Genomic DNA, 20923 nt, shown 5'->3' on the forward strand with positions numbered 1-20923 from the left:
TGTGCCACAGGGCAAGAGGTTCTTGCACTGCTTATTAAGTGCATCCAACTTAGCTACATGACCCCCACTCAAACACAAGGGAGCTGAGAAGCTCCATCCTACAATGACCCTGCACTTTTCCTGACTTTTGAAGCAATACATTCAGTTGTATATTGAACATCTCACAGTCACATAATAATAGTTCGAAAAATAAAACCAGCTGTTGTACTAAAACAGAGCTTTACATGTGTAACTAATTTTAATCTTAATAATAATTATATGAGGTAGATACTATTATTATCACCATTTTATAGATGGTGAAACTGAGATCCAGAGAGGATGAATAACTAATCGTAGCCACACAGTTGTTAATGGTAGTGCTGGGATAGATAGTCTGGCTTCACCAGCCGTACTCTTAACCACTGCACTCCACACGTCCGATTCAACTTTCCTAAACTGAGTTTGTCATCTGCCTACCACCTTCCCCTAACGCTACATCTGTTCTTTCTGAATTTTCCTAATTTGGGTAAAGGACACACTACCAGCTACCTTGTTGCAAATGTCACAAATCTGGGGCTTGTCCTTGGTTCCTTTCTTTCTGTCAACTTCCATGTCCAGTTCAATCTAGCTCTCAAGGAAGGCTGACCTCTGCCACCCTCTTCTCTCATCCTGGTACTGCAGTCCCCTTCTCAATGATCTCTGGCATCATGTCCCTCTATAGTCTGCTCTCTGCAGTGCGATCAGAATGAATTTTTAAGAATATATATCTGAAGAATTTGTTGTGTTACTCCTTTGCTAAAAATCCTACAATCATTTCCCATTTCCCAAGATATAAGGTATGACATTTTATTATTGTTGCTTCTGCTGCTGAAACAATGCCTCCCTCCAACACACACACACACACACACACACACACACACACACACACTAATTTAGCTAACAACTGCAAATTTCAGCTTAACTATCACTTCTTTACAGAGACCTTCAGATAGAGTTATGTCCCCCTGCCCCAGCCCCTTTTTTTATTTTTTATTTATTTATTATTTTTTTTGCGGGACGCGGACCTCTCACTGTTGTGGCCTCTCCCGTTGCGGAGCACAGGCTCCGGACGCACAGGCCCAGCGGCCATGGCCCACGGGCCCAGCCGCCCCGCGGCATGCGGGATCCTCCCGGACCGGGGCACGAACGCGCGTCCCCTGCATCGGCAGGCAGACTCCCAACCACTGCGCCACCAGAGAAGCCCAGCCCCTTTTTTTAAATTGAAGTATAGTTGATTTACAATGTTGTGTTAGTTTCTGGTGTACAGCAAAGTGATTCAGTCATATATATATATATATGAACATATACGTATATATATGCATATATACCTTTTCCAATTCTTTTCCATTATCATTTATTAAAGGATATTGAATATAGTTCCCTGTGCTATGCAGTAGGTTCTCATTTATCTATTTTATATATAGTAGTATGTGTATGTTAGTGCCAAACTCCTAATTTATCCCTCTCCTTCCCCCTTTGATAACCATAAATTTGTTCTCTATGTCTGTGAGTCTATTTCTGTTTTGTAGATAAGTTCATATGTATCAATTTTTTTTAGATTCCACATAAGTGACATGATAATCTCTAGGTCCATCCATGTTGCTGCAAATGGCATTATTTCATTCTTTTTTTATGGCTGAGTAATATTCCATTGCATATGTATACCACATCTTTTTCCATTTATCCGTTAATGGACATTTAGGTTGTTTCCATATCTTGGCTATTGTAAATAGTCCTGCTGTGAACATTGGGGTGCATGTATCTTTTCAAATTAGAGTTTTGTCTGGATATATGCCCAGGAGTGGGATTGCTGGATCATATGGCAACTCTATTTTTAGTTTTTTGAGGAAGCTCTATACTGTTTTCTGTAGTGACTGCACCAATTTACATTCACACCAACAGCATAGGAGGGTTCCCTTTTCTCCACACCCTCGCCAACATTTGTTATTTGTAGACTTTTTAATGATGGCCATTCTGACTGGTGTTAGGTGATACCTCATTGTAGTTTTGATTTGAATTTCTTTAATAATTAGAGATGTTGAGCATCTTTTCATGTGCCAGTTCGCTATCTGTATGTCTTCTTTGGAGAAATGTCTGTTTAGGTCTTTTGCCCATTTTTTGATTGGGTTGTTTGTTTTTTGTTATTGAGTTGTATGAGCTGTTTGTATATTTTGGAAATTAATCTCTTGTCGGTTGCATCACTTGTAGATATTTTTTCCCAGTTCATAGGTTGTCTTTTCATTTCATTTATGGTTTCCTTTGCTATGCAAAAGCTTATAAGTTCGATTAGGTCCCATTTGTTTATTTTTGCTTTTATTTCTATTGCCTTGGGAGACAGACCTAGGAAAACATTGCTACAATTTATGTCAGAATGTTTTGCCTATGTTCTCTTCTAGGAGTTTTATGGTATCATGTCTTATATTTAAGTCTTTAAGCCATTTTGAGTTTATTTTTGTGAATGGTGTGAGGGAGTGTTCTAAATTCATTGATTTACATGCAGCTGTCCAACCTTCCCAGCACTGCTTGCTGAAGAGACTTCTTTTCTTCATTGTATATTCTTGCCAGGTTATGTACCCTTTTTAATGCCTCCACAGTGGGATGTACTTCTTTCTAAACAGGTCTCAATCTCACATATAGTGACTTGTTCAGTGCTTGTTTTCATCATTAAAAAATAAGCTTCATGGTGGTTGGAAGAATGTTTGTTTGCTGCTGTATCTGTGGCACCTAAACACAGTGCTGGTACACAGCAAGGCATTCAGTGTGTATTTATTGAATGAATGGATGAATACATATTACTAGCAACAAATTACTTGCAATTCACTTCATGGTTGATTCTAACACTGCAGTGGAGAATCTCTGGTTGGGCATTGCTGAACTTCTTTAGCTGGCAAAGTATAAAAGGTAGTGGGAGAAGCTTGGTTCTGATCTGAGGCCTGAGTTCAGGTGCCAGGTTACCATTGACATTGGTGACTATTGGGCAAATTATCTAAATGCTTATCAGGAAACTGAGAAGAAGAATGACCTCAAAGGACTGGCCTGGAAATTCAGCCATGTAATGTTGGTTCCATTCCTTAAGCCTAAGGAGTCTTTATTGCCCTGGAGTCTCTCCATAGCAATTCACTCCTTGCACTTTTTCAACTTCATCTTTTGCTAAAGACCTCCAAACAATAGTTCTATCTGTGCCTCTTTCTCTTCCAGAAGCATCATCCTTATTTCTTCTTGCCAATATTTGTCCATTTTCTGAAAATCCATCTCAGAACTCACCTTTTAAATTAAAATTTCCAGTATGCTCCTTTCTGCTTTTCCAGCATTCCAATAGAAAGTTCACTTTATATTCATTTGTGCTTGATCATACATGGCTTTATGGATATTTCCACTTGACTACCTGGATAGATTACAACTCCCTGGAGGTGGCTCCTTTGCTTTGTATGCCACAAAGTGCTTTGTACAAAGTGGACAAGCAAACTCTTCATCAGTTGTTGTTGAGTTAATTAATTAATTAGCTCATCCTGTCTTGGAAGTTCTAATCATATTTGTTTCAGGCTACAGTTGTAAGTTTCAGCCAGGACCATTTTAAACAGAAAAGAAGGAGATCATGTTGACAGGTTATGATGCAGCTACTTTTAGTCTTTATCTTCTTTGACATATATACTAACCCTGGGGTGGTATATATATATATTTTTTTTTTGGGGGGGGGTATTTTTTTCTCTAAAAAAGATTTCTCAAAGAAGTTATTCCAGTGAGATAGCAGAATCAATTTTCCTTAGTTCATCTGTTAAAACTGAACATGCCAAAAAAAAAAAAAAAAAAAAAAAACAACTTTGAAAAATACAAACTAATAGCTGGAAAAAAAAGAAAAAAAAACCTCAATGGAGAAAAAAATAAATGAATGGAATAGTACTGTATCTATTAAATAAATTGACTCTATGGCTAAACCCTCCCCCCACCAAAAAACCCCTCTATGTCAGATGGCTTTAAAGCTGAATACTACCTAACATATTTTGCTCAAAAGTCTTCCAGAAAATTGAAGAGGAACTAATACTTCCCAACTCATTTGTGAAACCAGCATTGTCTTGAGAGCACTCCAATATTCCTCATGATCCAAAAGACCTTAACAAAGTATTCACAAATTGAGTCCAGCAATATATAAAAAGGCTAATAAAACCTGACCAACTGAGGTTTATCCCAGGAAGGTAAGGTTGGTTCAACATTTGAAAATCAATGTAATTCACAATATGGACAGTCTAAAAAAGAAAAACCTTATTATCATCATAATAGATGCAAATAAGACTTTGACAAGATTCAAGATCCATTCATCAAAAAAAAAAAAAAAAAAAAACCTCTTAGCAAACTAGGAATGAAGGGAATGCCCCAGCCTGATAGAATTCATCTACCAAAGAAATCTACAAAAAACTTAATGGTGATTAACTCTTAGATCTTCCCACTAAGATCAGAAACAGGGAAGAATTTCCATTGCACTGGAGGTTCTAGAAAGTACAATAAGGCAAGAAAAACAAATAAAAGGCATGTATTTTGGAAAGAAAAAATTAAAACTGTTTGTATTCTCAGATGACATGATTGTTTACATAGAAGATCCAAAAAAATCTATGGAAATGCTCCTAGATCTTAAAAGTAAATTTATTGAAGTATCAGGATACAGGAGCCGTATATTAAAAAAATCAGTTGTATTCCATATACTAGTAAGGAAAAACTGGAAACAGAATTTTTTTAAAAGTACATCAATTTACATTTAAAATAAGTACATTTAAAATAACATCCAATATGTAGAATACTTAAAGATAAACCTAACAAAATATGTGCAAAATGTGTATGCTAAAGACTGAAAAAAATTGATGACAAAAATAATAAAAGATCTAAATAAATGAAGTGGTGTCCTTATGGATCAGAAAATGCAGTGTTGTCAAAATGTCAATTTCCCTCAAGTTGTTACATCAGTTAAGTATAATTCCAATCAAAATCCCAGGAGACTTTTTGTAGAAATTAATAAACTGATTCTAAAAATTATATGGGAGGGCAAAGGATCTACAATAGTCAAAACAATTTTGAAAAAGAAAAAAGTTGGAGGACTAACTATACCTGATTTCAAGACTTACTATAAAGCTACAGTAATCAGGACAGCATGGGATTGGCAAAAGCGTAGACACACAGAGCAACTGAACAAAATAGAGAGCACAGAAACAGACACAAATATTAACTGATTTTCAGCAAAGGTGCCAAGGCAATACAATATAGAAAGGATGGCTTTTCCAGTGAATGGTGCTGGGGTATCTGGACATCCATTTGTAAAAAGTGTCATCCATATGTATAGTGCTTCACACTGTATTCAAATGTTAACTAGAAATGGATCAAAGACCTAAATTTAATCTTAAAACTATAAAATCTCTAGAAGAAAACATAGGGAAACAATCTTTGTGACACTGAGTTAGGCAAAGATTTCTTAGAAAGGACACAAAAAGCATGATCCATAAAAGAAACGTGTTGATAAATTAGATTTTATCAAAATTTAAAACTTCTGTTTTTTAAGTGACATCCTGAAGAGAATAAAAAGACAAACCACAGTCAGAGAGAAGAATATTTGCAAAGCACCCATCTGATAGAGGACTGGTAACCAGAATACACAGAACTCTCAAAACTCAAGAAAACCAACAAATCATTAATGTAGGCAAAAGATTTGAGGAGATACTTCATCAAAGAAGAGGTGCACATGGCAAATAAGCACATGAAAAAATGCTCAGTGTCATTAGTTGGCAGTATCATTAGTTAGTAGAGAAATGTAAATTAGAAGCACGATGTGATACCACTACACACCTGTTATAATGGCTCAAATAACAACAAACTGACAATACAAAATGCTGGTGAGGGTACTGAGTAACTGGAACTCTCATACATTTACTGGTGGAAATGCAAAATGGTATGGTCACTGAGGGAAAGAGTTTGACAATTTCTTATAGGTCCACACAAAAACCTGTGCATGTTTATAGCAGCATTATTCATAATTACCCAAAACTAGAAACAACCAAACAGCCAACTACTGGATGGATAAATAAATTGTGGTACACTCATATAATTATAATGGAATATTATTTAGCAATTAAAAGGAATGAACTAATAACACACATACAACATTACTGAATTTAAAAGCAATTTGTTAAGTAAAAGAAGTCAAACTCAAAAGGCTACATACTCTATGATTCTATTTATCTGACATTCTGGAAAAGGCAGAAATAGACATCAGATCTTTGGTTGCCAGGTACCAGGGACTGGGGTAGGGTTGGGGATTGACTACAAAGGGACACAAAGGATCTTTTTAAGGTGATGAAAATATTCTCTACCTTGACTGCAGGAGTGGTTACATGACTGTATAAACTTCTCAAAATATAAAGAACCATACATTCTAAAAGATGAACTTTATTGTTTGTTAGTTGTACTTCAATTAAAAACCAACATTTTGTAGGCTTCCTAAAGGAAGACAGTGTGAATGAAATGATGAGAGAATCAAAACCAGCTCACTGTGGCTGTTCCAATGTCTCCTCCACTCCAGCTGCAAACACTGTCCCACCTGGAGCTGGGCTTATGGTCATGAGCAGGTGAATTCAGGAGGGAAGGAGGAAACTCTGCTTTCTGAGCATTAGTTCAACACTGTTTGGCTGGGAATGCCTTGCTTTATTCAGGGAAGACAGCACCAAAATTTAAAAAACCCACACAAAACCCAGCCAAACAGCCAAACAAAAAACAACTACTCTGCTTGAAAATAGTTATTAAAAGAAGAAATTATCTATCATATTTAAAGGGATCTGTCTGACTTTAATACTTTTTAATTAACCCAGTTTGCTAATGAGTTAAAACCATCTTCAGAAGAGATATTTCTCTTTTCCAATTTTCACTTTTCATTAAACCCATAAATTCTACATCTTGGATGTTTTCTTCCCCACTTCTCAGTGTGTGCATTTCAAAAGAAACAGTCTCATCCTTGAGGTACAAGGAAAACTTCCAGCATGTTTTGCCAAAAAAACCCATTTATTGGGGTAGGGAGCAATAACTCAAGAGATTGCTAGAGCTTGCCAAACTAATACAAGAGCTGTGAAGACGTTCTAAGTAAAAGAGTGCAGATCAAGTCGTATCCTGAATTTTACATTTCGGAAGACTGCTTTTTTTCCCCTCTAACAGTCTCAGTAGGAGGTCTTACCAAGCATATTGCATATCCATATTGCCAAACACTTCTAAAAATTCAAAGAACAGCACCAAGGTGTTTTATTTCAAATGTTGGGCCCCACCATTTCCCATGACAGTTGATTATTTTCCCTTCTGTGCTTGAGGCCTGACCTCTTACAGAGGGACTGAGTGGAGATTTGGGTGTTTCCCATGCCTTAGGATCTGGCATAGAAATATATGACAACCATATTTCTGATATTTTCTTGAATTTTCACAATTAAAAAAAAATTTCTAGTTGTCAAGCATTGTGTCCCAGATTTGGAGAGAAAAATGCAATTATTTTATTTAGAAGGGTACAGAAACTTGGCTTAATCAGATCTAATGCCCAAAGCTCCCCATTGCTTCTCATCAAATGATACCTTACCTGCAACAGGTCCATTATTTTGTTATTTTTGTGAGAACAGTATGATAGTATTTAATGGCATAAAAATACTGGGGAAAATGTGATTGTATGAAAAATAAGTCTTGAAAATATATAAATAATAATTACTGGATAGACTTACTGCTCAACTAAGGAAACAAAGTCTTTATCCAAAACATCAGAAAAACTTTTATTATAATCTATTTGCCTCAATTTCTCTTAACTTTTGCTTAATTTTAAAAATTAAAATGGACTGAATTTAATTGTATTTGGGAAGACTTTCTGTATGTAAAAATCAAGAGGATGATTCTTACTGAGTGGAAATGATTATAACATAGAACATAAGGAAAGCCTCTATAGTATAGGATTTCCATATTCTAACAAAAGAGTGACTGTGATATTAATAATATAGAGGGCATAGAGGGAACCTACTTCAATATAATAAAGGCCATATATAACAAACCCACAGCCAACATCATTCTCAATGGTGAAGAATTGAGAACATTTCCCCTAAGATCAGGAAAAAGACAAGAGTGCCCACTCTCACCACTGTTATTCAACATAGATTTGGAAGTTTTAGCCATGATAATGAGAGAAGGAAAAGAAATAAAAGGAATCCAAATTGGAAAAGAAGACATAAAACTGGCAGTGTTTGCAAATGACATAATACTATACATAGAAAATCCTAAAGATGCCACCAGAAAACTACTAGAGCTAATCGATGAATTTGGTAAAGTAGCAGGATACAAAATTTATGCACATAAATCTCTTGCATTCCTATACACTAACAACAAAAAAATCAGAAAGAGAAATTAGTGAAACACTCCCATTTACCACTACATTGACCATACATTCTCCATGGCAACTGCTCAACTCTGCCATTGTAACACAAAAGCAGCCATAGACAATACGTAAATGTAGCTGAGTTCCATTAAAATTTTATTTATGAAAGCAGACCTTGGAAGCAGTTTGCTGACTCGTGATCTGGGCAACTTCAACAAGCTTTTCAATCCCCACATCCACTCTAGCTCCCCTCCCATTCCTTCATATTGCAGCCAGAATTATCTCTTCACAACTCAGATCTGATCACATCACATCTACCAATGACTTTCCATTGCTCTAAGGTAAGGTCTAAAATTCTTATCATGGCCAAAGGCCATATGTTTTCTGATCTGACTACTCCAGCTTCATGAAGTATCACTGCCTTTAGTCTCCATATTTCACTCATAGGGACCATTCTCCCACCCCGCCTAAAATGCTGTCTCCAACTACCACCACCCAGTTAACTCCTATTTATCCAAGTCTCAGTTTATATGTCATTTACTTAAAAAGATCTTGTTTGACCACCATCTTCACCCAGGCTAATGTAGCTAACTCAGCACTTACTTCATAACAGTTGAAATTAAATAATTTTCTTGTGATTTACTTAATGTTTCTCTCATTAAATAATGTTATCTGTGTCTAAGGACCACATCTTGTTCACTGCTGTATCTTTTGAGTCCAACACACTGTTAGATACATAGTACATATATCAGTTAGTAATACATCTGGCTGCAAATAACTGAGCCTGATTGTAATAGCTGAACCAAATAAAGGTTTATTTTTATCACATAGGAAGAAGGCTGAAGATGGGCAGTCCTGGGCTTGTACAGTAACTCCATAATGTCATCAAATCTCCATGTTCCATCTCTTTTTCTGCTCTGTATCCTCATGGTTGCGAAATTGGTGCTGTTGTTCCAGGAATTGCATCTGCATTCTAGACAGAAAAGTCAAAGATACTGCCAAATGAGTCTCTCCTCTTCTTAAAAAATGAATTCTTCCCTTTACATCTTATTGTCTAGACCTGATCACATGGTAACCCCTAGCTGCAATTGAATCTGGGAGGTGACTATTTTAGCAGAACACATTGACATCTTGAATAAGATATTAGTAAGGAGTCAAAGGAGAATGACTATCAAATAGACAAGTAGTGTCTACCCTACTAAGCAGGTTCAATAAATATTTTTGAATAACCTAATGAAAACCTCAAAACTGATTCAAAGTTGAAGTAATTTTACTACAGAAAAAGAACATGAATAACAATGGCACCTGGACCTATATAAATTTTTTTTTTTAAATGAATCAAGTGTTTATTAGCTGTTGTAGTTTTTTTTTTATTAGTTTCTGCTTTATAACAAAGTGAATCAGTCATACATATACAGCTGTTCCCACATCCCTTCCCTCATGCATCTTCCTCCCTCCCACCCTCCCCATCCCACCCCTCCAGGCGGTCACAAAGCACCGAGCTGATCTCCCTGTGCTCTGCGGCTGCTTCCCACTATCTATCTACCTTACGTTTGGTAGTGTATATATGTCCATGCCTCTCTTTCACTTTGCACAGCTTACCCTTCCCCCTCCCCATATCCTCAAGTCCATTCTCAAGTAGGTCTGTGTCTTTATTCCCGTTTTACCCCTAGGTTCTTCATGACATTTTTAAAATTTTCTTGTTATTTTTAACAAATTTCACTCTTGTGCTTAATTTTATTGGTCTTCATTTGCTGTAACTGTTTTCAAAGGTCAGAAAAAAGGTATTTAGAGGGACAAAATCCAAACTTCTAATAATTGTTTGATGTTTTTGGCTCTTGTTCCTGCAGAGATTTTCACACAACACTATTCTGGAATGGCTTTACTAATAGGTTCATTTTAAGCCAGCATTATTTTCTTTGGAAATACCTTATTACAAAAGTATAATATATAAATATTTTAGCAGTAATAACATAGGTAATAGTCCTTAATGGCCTGATCAGCCTATGGGCTTCTAGTTCAAGGTATAGTATTATTTTCAGGCAACACTATAAAATTCCGAGTTTATGTTGTCCTGCTGTGAACATCTTCAAGTCAAATAGCAGAAGCAATGCTCTTCTCTTATTTAATTTTTTAATAGCTCCCTAACCTACATTCAGGAGAATCTATATATAAAATGTAACCAGAAGACAGTCTTAATAAGAAAACCAGCCAGTCTTCCGCTGTATCTTTTTCTTTTAGTGCAAACTTTTTTTTTTCTTCAGTTCTGATTCAGTTTAGAAAAGTGAAAATTGGATTTTCCTGAGGTATTAAAGAACTGGAGCAAAGATGTGTTTTTAAGATTGAGGTACAGTATTAAGAATTTTATAGTGCTTAATAGCATTTGAGAACTTGTCATCTGGAAAACTGAAATCCTTTCACAAATATCAGCCTTTGGTCAATGCCCTGGCCCCTTTTCCTGGTAAGTGTTCCCTGACTCACTTTTGAGGAACCACCTCTTCCATTGTGTGCAGACGTGGTGCGATTGCCAGGACCCAAGCCAGCACTTGGAGTCCTGTCTTTAGATTTTGCGTCACTTCTTCTGTGGCTGGGGTTCATTTATCAGACCACTGCCACTGATCGAGACCGCTCAGAGGCTGCCCTGCTTCCCGTCCTTCTACACCGTGACTCTCCAACATCGCTTTGATTCTGTGAGCTGGTTCACATCCTTCCAACAAACTCCTTTACTGTTGGCCCCCGCTGCTACAACTGTAGAGCTCTAGTGATACAATCCGCTAGACTGGATCTGAGTTCCGGGATGCAAGGCGCTGTGCCAGACACTGCTAGAGAATTACCAAGTGCACTCTCTCTTTTACCAACAGAGTAAAGGAAATATGGTGTGGAAATATGTCCAGGGAAAATGCTCACCCTCACATTGGTTTGCAGCTAGGGGTAGCCATATGCTACAGCTCTGGTCAGTGACACATGCAGAAGTCTGTTGGAGATTTCTGGGAAGCCTTCACTTTTCTAACACAGGCATTACCGCGTCCTTCGTCCTTTCCCCTTCCTCGTTTGGAATGTAGATAGAATCACTGGCAGAGGAATAGGGGTCTTGTGATCATGAAATGGCCAGTAGGAGTACGTAAACCAGCCCAATAAGGAGGCTGAGCAGAAAGGTGGAAAGAAACTGGGTCCTTGATGGCCTCACAGCACCTCCTACTGGCCCTGGCTTCCTCCCTTGTGATTTCTTAAGTGAAAATCATGGAACCCTCTTTGGTAAAGTCACTGGCGTGGGATTTCCCATTCCTTAGAGCTATTCGGGTTCCTAACTGATAGGGGAGCTTTTTTTTTTTTTTTTTTTTTTTTGATGTTTTAACCCCTGCCCCTAAATCAATGCCTGGCATATGGTAGATGTTAAAATACATTTGTTGGATGAATGAATGATAATTGCTAATGAGAATCTTCATTTCTGCATGTAATCACTTAATCATCCCTATCTCACAGATGGGGAAAATGTTACATATGTTTAATGTACTTGTGGTTAGTGGCTGTATCACTGATTTGTCCATTCTGATGCATGGACTTAAGTAAGTTGCAGAAGAGAAAATGAAGCTGTCTGAAGAGAAAGAACATATGTAAAGAAACGAATAAATCACTATTTAATAATAACATCTGAACCAGGAAAGATAGAAAAATGAGATATTTCAGAATTTGAGGGTCTACTTTGGTCTTTAATCCTATTGCCCTGGTATTTTTCTGTCAGTAAGCTGTACATACTAATTTACGGCTCATGCTCAATTTAATGTACTGTCACCTTGTTCTTCAGAGATAAAATAGAACAACTGGTCTGCTATCTGTGAGACATAAACTCTGGATTATTTTCCCAACAACCCTAAAAATTCAGGGCAGAGCCACCCTTATTCTCTTGTCTGTTCCTTCTTGTCATCTGAGGCACCATATTGGTTATGAATCTATTGTGTCCACCTCCTGCCTTTGACATTTGGCTCTATGATGCTGGGATTGGGACTCTGCACACCACCTTTCTCCTCTGCCATCTCACTCCTGTTGAGTCCCATAAATAGGAGACGCTAGAGGGAGACTGGAAGGCGGGAGGAGGAAAGGGGGACTTGGTCCTTCTGTTTGTTTGTTGCTACCACCAGTGTCACCCCAGCAATGTCCCTTCATCCTCTCAGTGGCAGTTTGTTCCAGTCCCCAGCTTTTTCATCAGCTCGCCCACCCAGAGCTTCTCTCATCATCCCACATCAGCAGTACTTAGACCAGTGGGGCAGGGTCACATTCCCTGAGGTCTGAGTACCAGCTCAGTGGGGTGCTTCTTCCAACCTCATAGGCTTTAAACACTCCAACCTTCTCCCTTTGTTTCCTGAGCCCTAAGGGGAGAAGCTACCTCCTCTTTGTGTTACCTTGGATTCCCTTTTGCCTTTCAGTCCTCCAACACCATCAAACCAGTTCCTTATGTCTAATTTTCTCTGTTAGAATAATTGAGGTAGTTTCTGTTTCCCTGGCTGGACCTGGAGTGATGTGTGTACCTTGTCTAACACAGCAGAATGGTGGCTGGTAGGGCCTTGACTGGTGTGAACAACCTCCTTTGCACTGGTCTCTAATCACCTACATCCAACCCTCTTCCACTAAAACAGCTCCTCTTTATATATTTGGCTTCCATGTAAGATTCTGGGTCCACAGGCTCAAAAAGGTTGGAAATCATGGAACTGAGCTAATTGGTCCTTGACACTGATAAGTGATTTAAGTACAGAACATAAGAAAACTGTAGTCCATAAAAACTTTACTTCAGGGAAATTAAAGAATATTAATTAATAAATCACCAAGATTTGTGAGGTTTTCAAAATCCTAAGGTGTTATCTCCTCGGTGTCCTCCTAACAGTTTGTAGTGTCTTCTTTTTGCCCCATGAAAATCCTGACCATCCTTCAGGACCCAGATCCACTCCTATTCCTGTCTAGGGAGCCTACCCTAACCTTGTAAGCCGGCACTCATCTCTCTCTTTTGTAAACTTTGTGACACAGTGTCAATTTACTCAATCAAGTATGGCACTTGTTCCTGCTCCCCAGTGAGATTATGAGTCCTTAAGGCAGAGAACAAGGACTATTCACTTGTATTTCCTGTGAGACGCGGTACTTGGTACTGTCCAACTAGATAGCGGGAAGTAGGGGAAAGAGCAGAGAATTGAGAATTAGAAGATCTGGATCCATATTTGAGACCTGATGTCAGGTAAGTCATTCATTCACCAACATTCATGGAGTACCATCCTGGTGTTAATCACTTTTCGAGTCCCAGTTGTATAATCTGTGAAGTGGAGAGAATAAATAATACCTGTCTTATAGGTTATGTTGGGCTCAAGTGAGATAATGTGAAACTCCTCTATAACTGTTAATTGTTGTATCATAGTAAGTGCTCTAAATGAACCTGTTGAATTAAATTTTATATGTTCAATACTCTCAAGGCAATTACACAAAAAGACTCAAGTATTTTCTCTGGGTCACTTGATCTCCTTAGGGCTTTATGATATTCTAATTTTGTTGTGTCACTCACAACAATTGTTAAAGGCCTAAAATGTTCTAAGGAATGCTGGTTATTACCCCCACATCATTGGACATGCAGCCAAATACCCGTGATATGTTCTCTACGAATTGTCCATCAGCCTCTGGAATTTTGCCAGGACCCCATTCAGCCAAAGAGCTCAGGCTTGAATTGATCAGACAACCAAGAAGTTACATAGTAAATGCCCTTAAGGGCCTGCCTCAGAAAGAACTGAACAGGGGCCAGTGATGACCTGACTCATCAATGCAGAGCATGGGAATAATGATCAAAGTTGCTGAAAGCATTGGCATTTCTCTCGTTTCTGTCTCCTCTCTCCTAATTCTAAACATAATTATTTTCTACAACTTTTTTAGGGGTTCCAAGAATACAATATTATGAATGTTCTTTTATAAAAGGTCCTATCTGAAAATGTTCTCTCTTCCATTTAAAATATTTTTAATGTAAAACAAAAATAATCTGGTGTTGCCTTGCGTTGAGGACCACCCATCTAAAGTAGTTCCAGTTTGTATTTCTGGAAATAACCTAGAGCCAAGGGATGGAATGCCTTAGTCTGGGTTGCCTTGAAAGCAGCTGAGATAAGGATGCAGGTGGTTAATTTGGGAGATGATCCCAGGAAGCAGGAGTGAGGGAGCCAGGGCATGAGACAGGAGAGGAGGAGTGATCTGCTGGGAGCATTGTTGCGGGGGAGGGGGGCGGGCAGTTCTGCTGAGATCACCTGAACATCTTACAGAACGCCTCCTAGAATTGTCCTCCTGAAAGATGGGGGTTCCTGCCCCCTATCAGTTGAGGGTTTCCCCACAAGCTCTACCCTCCCTGCACTTCTGAGCTGTGTTCCTCATGCCCAGACAAGTAAGCTCCAAAATGTGGTGCAGAAGGCTGAATGCAGTGTCCCACTTGAGATGGGATACTTGTAGCATGAGGTGGGATAGCGGGCACATCACTGTCCATTGCAGCCATAGCTGACATCAGAAGTGGGTGGAGAACATGTGACAAGGACACCAGAAATTGTACTTTTATGGGTACAGATTATCCTGATTATGAAATATTTACATGTAATTGGTAGTTGGTAGTTTCAACAACATCAATATCAACTAACATTTATTGAGTATTCTGTGTTCCTGGCTCTGCAATAAGCATTTCAAAAAATTTCCTCCAGGTAACTATCATTATTATGGTTATTATTATTAAAATAACTACAGTTGCATGCAATTAATATGCAACTAGAATAATTTTGGTCATTTTCGTCCTTATTGTTATTACTAGTAACAATAGATACATGTTATACACACAGTCAAAGCCCGACTCCCGGGTCAGATTTTACTTTAAAATATCTAAATATTATCCCAATTATGGTGTTTTATCAGTGGTAGTAGGGAAGAAAAGGTGGAGTTATATCCAGCAAACCATATTCTGTGCAGAAACTTGTAGTCCATTGTGACTGTTACACGTGGGATGTGTGTTGTGTTGGAGAAAAATCAAGAATTTTTGTTCTAGACTACACCTACTTTTCTTCTTCCTAATTTTTTTTTTTTTTTTTTTTGGTGGTACGCGGGCCTCTCACTGTTATGGGCTCTCCCATTGCAGAGCACAGCCTCCGGACGCGCAGGCTCAGCGGCCATGGCTCATGGGCCCAGCCGCTCCGCGGCACATGGGATCCTCCCAAACCGGGGCACAAACCCGTGTCCCCTGCATCGGCAGGCAGACTCTCAACCACTGCGCCACCAGGGAAGCCCCTTCCTAATTTTTTTAAATCTAAAACTTAAAAAAAAACCCAAAACGCAAGAAATGTTCTTTTTAATATCACGTATTTTTAATTTGCTAGTAGGAAGTATATTAGATCTGATCATTTTGAATATTTTCCACTTGGCTCTTAACTATAAAATTCCCTCAGAGGAAAGTGTTTAAGGGTCTTCAACCCTGGGGACCATGAATTGAAGAAAGAGCCAATCAGACTGGGCATCTCTTATTAAGCGTGGGCAGTGGGACACCTGGCCCGCTGTGGTGCTGCCTGGGGAGCCCACAGCATCCAGGCCTCACACGGCTGGTGTCCCCTCTTCAGAAGGCATTACATGTGGACATTAAATGCATAGAACAGTTAGAGGACTAGTATCAGTACTCATAATTGTGACTACACATACATATGTAGATTTCATCTTGTTGCCTTCCTGATTCGATGTATAGCTCATGACCACAGGCACCAGAACAAGAATGACCACCTTGTGGACCTGTGAAGTTGATGGGAGGAGCTGAGAGGCAGGAGATCTGCAGTGTAACCCCGGCCCAGCAGGTACCTGGCTGTCTGGTCTTTAGCAAGTGATTTCCCTTTTCTGGGCCTCAGCTTCTGCAATAGTAAATTTTGGGGCCAGACTAGCTGAGCTGTTCAGCTCCCTTCTAACATCACATTCATGGTTTATTATATACAGTTTAATAATATTTAAAAATTTTTTCTTGTTTGGAATAGAGTTAATTATGGAAGAGAGCAGTTGCAGAGAAATCCCCAAATCATAACGAATTCAAAACCAATTACAAATATGTTTGATAGAAGATTAATGTACACACTGTCGACCACTTAGATTATTTTTTCAAATATTCAGATTTATTTTTAAATTATGTTTTAATTAAAATATGTTCTGTGCTCATTTTTTTTTAATTGCACTCATTCTTAGACTTTCTACTACTCATTGCTTTGTCTTGAGATTCTAGTAAAATCCTAAAAAGGAATGATTATTGATTTGTCTGTCTCTTTCCAAGAGTTGGAGGCAGCTTCCTGGTGATGGTATATTAAGAGAACTGGAATTGCTACCCTGTTGATCCTTCACCTGACTGCTCATTCTTTAGGATTTTCTGATCCTTCTACCTGGTGATTTTCCCCGTGCTACGTTTACTGTTTATTTTTTAACTTCTGAACTCTTAAATTCTGAACTCTTTCTAGTTGATTCCCTTTAGAAACAATTTTTAAACCTATCAATTGCACTCTGGAGATCCAGTTCTTTTTAAAATAGTTCCAAATCCTCTGTTCAATTCAGGTATATTTCAATACAGTGACCCAGAAAAAAAAGGATCTTCTTTTCCTCTCCTTGTCTAATTTTTAAGCAGGTAATTTTAGATGCTATTATAATTGAACAGACATACTTGAAAATAAGTAAACTCTTTAATTAGTGCAAAATATAGTCTAACAAATGGGAGGCAGCGTCATGACATGTTTTCATCATAGTAAGAAATTGAAAACCATGTAAATGTCCCAAAATAGGAATTTGATTAAACAAATGCTAGTACATTTATACATTGGATTATTCCTGTGCTATTAATGATATGTTGCAGAAAATTATTCTGTGATGTGAAAAAATTCTGCACATTGTATACAGAATTTACACTATATATCTTTTTTAAAAAATTCAAGATTGTGTGAAATGCATGGGAAAATTTAGCCAGGGGCTGTGTCTTGTGAAAGTGGGAATTATGAGTAATTAAAATTTTTTTTCTTGTTTATTATCTGAAGCCTCCCAGAACATCTACAAGAAGCATGTATTTTGTGGTAAGAGAGGAAACAATAATACAACAATAAATTTTAGGTGGATAAAATAATAAATGTAAAAATAAAATGTTTAAAAATCTGAGATGAAAATTTAGGAAAGGGGAGATTCTACAAACAAAGATAGGGAACACAGACTATAAAGGAAAAGATCTATTTGACATTCCAAAACCTACAATGTTTTGTCTGATAAAAGGTATTGTAAAAATAGACAAAAAATGAAGGCTGAAAAATATTTGCAATGTATATAGTAGATAAGGGGTTAATAGCTGTAATGTCCCCAACGCCTCTACAAACACGTTAATGAAAGAAACCCAAACAACCCAATAGTAAAATGGGCTAAGCCTATGGATAGGCAGTCCACACAACTGTAAAGACAAATGGCATATGCAGAGATGTTCTGTCTTTCTAGTAATTAGGCAAATGTTTCCTCCATCTTCAAAGACAGTAGCATAACATCTTCAAATCTCTCTCTGACTCTGATTCTCCTATCTCCAACTTTCACTTTTAAGGATTCTTGTGATTACATTGGATTCACCAATGTATAATCCAGGATAATGCCCCATGCCAAGATCCTTAGTTTAATCACATCTTCAAATTCCCTTTTCCCATGGAGGAAAACATATTTACATGTTCTGGTGATTAGGACGTGCACATCTTTGGGGTGGGGTTTTTCTATTCTGCCAACCACACAATGTGGTTATAGGGCACAGAGAGTCCCTATATACAGATGTATAGGTGGCCTCCCAATTGGTAAACATTTCACTGTTGGTGACCTGGTGGATAGGAACACCCTTGATGATTCAGATATTTTAAATGCAATGAGGGGAAAATGCAAATAAGAGCATTGGTGTTGGTTAGTGTTCAGAGGTTGTATTCATGCTCTGCAGAGATACATGAGAAGCTGAAGGCTGTTAATAAACCTCTAAAGGCTAAATGTGAAAGCTCGAGGGCTACTCCATGGGGGCTCTTTGGGATTTTTGACAGGCCAGTGGAAGTGTGGATGAGAAGCAAGTGCAGACTTACTAGTTACAATCAAGGAGCTTGGGAAACCTTTGAATTCTCAACAAGCCAGGTCTTGTAGTGCTAAGGGCAGGATCCTGATTGGGAAAACTGCTTCCTTTGCTTGTTATTTTGGTAGCTGTAGCTCTAGCTGTGTGTGTGTGTGTGTGTGTGTGTGTGTGTGTGTTCCGTGACTTTCCACAGTACCATCCTGACATATGGGATGTGGACATCTTAGGTGGAGGCCCACAAGGATCGTGGCTCTGTAGACTCCTCTGAACCCACAAAATTTCAGCCCACCCCTCTCTATGATGGGCAAGCCCTTTCCTGTGCGGGAAGGCACTGCAGAGGTTCACCTCCACAAGGTAGCATGTGCCCCTCTAAACAGTAGACCCTGCTGCCTCTCCTGAGCGCCAGTGGGATAATGAGGGTTAACTGCCAGCAGAACCCGGCTGGAGATGTGCTAGGCCTGACAAGGAAGGAAAGATTACACCTCCAAGGAACTGCAGAGACTAACTAGCACACACTGGTAGGAGCCAGGGCAGTCTGCCTGGGAATAAATTTTGATGGGGCTTAATCAGGGAGGCAGAACATAAAACTGGATAAGCAGGAATTCACTCGCCTTAGGGAATTTTCTCAGGACATGTGGTTTAACCCTGGCAAGGACCCCAGGGGATGGGGTAAACTTGCTGCTTAGAGTGGTGGGCTGTGGCCAGTGGCCGAAATGGCTGGTAAGGGGCTTGGAAGGAAAAGAATGGGCACAATTCCTCAAGAAAACCACCAGCACCTTGGTCGCAACTCAACTACATTGGGTCCCTTTCCTCTTGGAAGGGCCAGTGATTTGTCCTCACAGGGATAGATACCATATTCTCAGTATGGGTTTGCCTTTCCTATCTACAAAGCCACAGCCAAAGTTCAACCAGGAACTTACAGAATGCCTGATTCACAGGCATGAAACCCTGTACAGCATAACATCTGACCACAGCCCCCACTTCACAGCAGGTCAGTCAAAACCAGTTGACTTGGACATATTTCTGCAGTGATTGTTAAGTGCAAAAGGCAAGATCTAGAGAAGCATATATACAGTATGATCCCACTTTTGAAGAGCAGATAATGACAACCCCACGTCATACATGTAGTTATTTTTGCTCATGATTCTAGCAGCATGGAAATGTCATGAAATGGTACATAGCAGGTCATTAACACTGGTTACATGGCAGTTGGGGTGGAGCATAGGAATATCTGATAGAGAGGGAAGGACAGAGGGCAAGGGGAGGTTTAAAAAAAGGCTGCATTTTTATAAACTATTCACGATAAAAAAAGAATATTATATTATCCTATTTGTGAAAATTGTATGAAAGATGGCCACTAAATTATGAATAGTGGTTATCTTAAAGTGAAGGAATTCTGAAATATGCCAGCTTCTATCATCATCTGTTGCTCTTTGGTGATCACTCCATCCTACATGGAAACCTCTGTCCCTTAGCCACTCTGGTTTTCATTTTTTCACCTGTGAAATAAGAGTACTGAACCAAGCCTCTTGTGATGTGCAAAGGCAATAATAGGGTTCCTATCTATCTATCTATCTATCTATCTATCTATCTATCTAAACAGTTTAATTCAGTACAGCAAAAAAGTACTGAATGTGTGCTATATGCCAGCTAAGTTGCAGAGTGCTGGGGTATGGAGATGACTAAGACAGTTTTACAGTATACAGGGTGTCTTAGTCCATTCAGGACGTTATAACAAAAATATCATAAACTGGGTGGCTCATAGACAATATACATTTATTTCTCACATTTATGGAGCCTGGGAAATCTAAGATCAAGGTGCTGGCAGATTCAATATCTGGTGAGGGCCAATTCTTGGTTCAGAGACAGCTGTCTTTTTGCTGTAGCCTCACATGGCGGAAGGGGCAAGGGATTTTTCTGGTGTCTCATTTATAAGGGCACTAATCCCATTCATGAGGGCTCCTCCCTCATGACCTATTCTCCTTCCAAAGGGACCACCTCCATATTCCATCACTTTGGGGATTAGGTTTCAAAATATGAATATTGGGTAGACACAAACATTCAGACCATAGCAGAGGCAGAATCACATCTAGTAACAGATTAACTTAGTACCTTGTGGAAAGTGCTATAATAAAGGTATTACAGGGTGGTATGGGGTCTCAGGGTGTGGTGAGGGGACAGAGTTTGGGAAGGGTAAATGGTACCCAATTGCCCTTTACCCCCACCTAAAGAAATGTCCATATTTTTTGCCTTAGGAATATGCAGTATATTCTCCACTACTTTAAGAAAAATAGTGCCTAAAATAAAGATTAAAAGGAAATGTGTGAAAATCTTAGAGTGGTGGTAGAATTATGGGTGGCATTCCCATTCCTTTACTCTGTTCTCTGTTTTCCTAATTTTTTCCAACGAGTGTTTAATGCTAAATTTTT

Source organism: Mesoplodon densirostris, chromosome 11, assembly GCF_025265405.1.
Source record: "Mesoplodon densirostris isolate mMesDen1 chromosome 11, mMesDen1 primary haplotype, whole genome shotgun sequence".
Taxonomy (NCBI): Eukaryota; Metazoa; Chordata; class Mammalia; order Artiodactyla; family Ziphiidae; genus Mesoplodon; species Mesoplodon densirostris.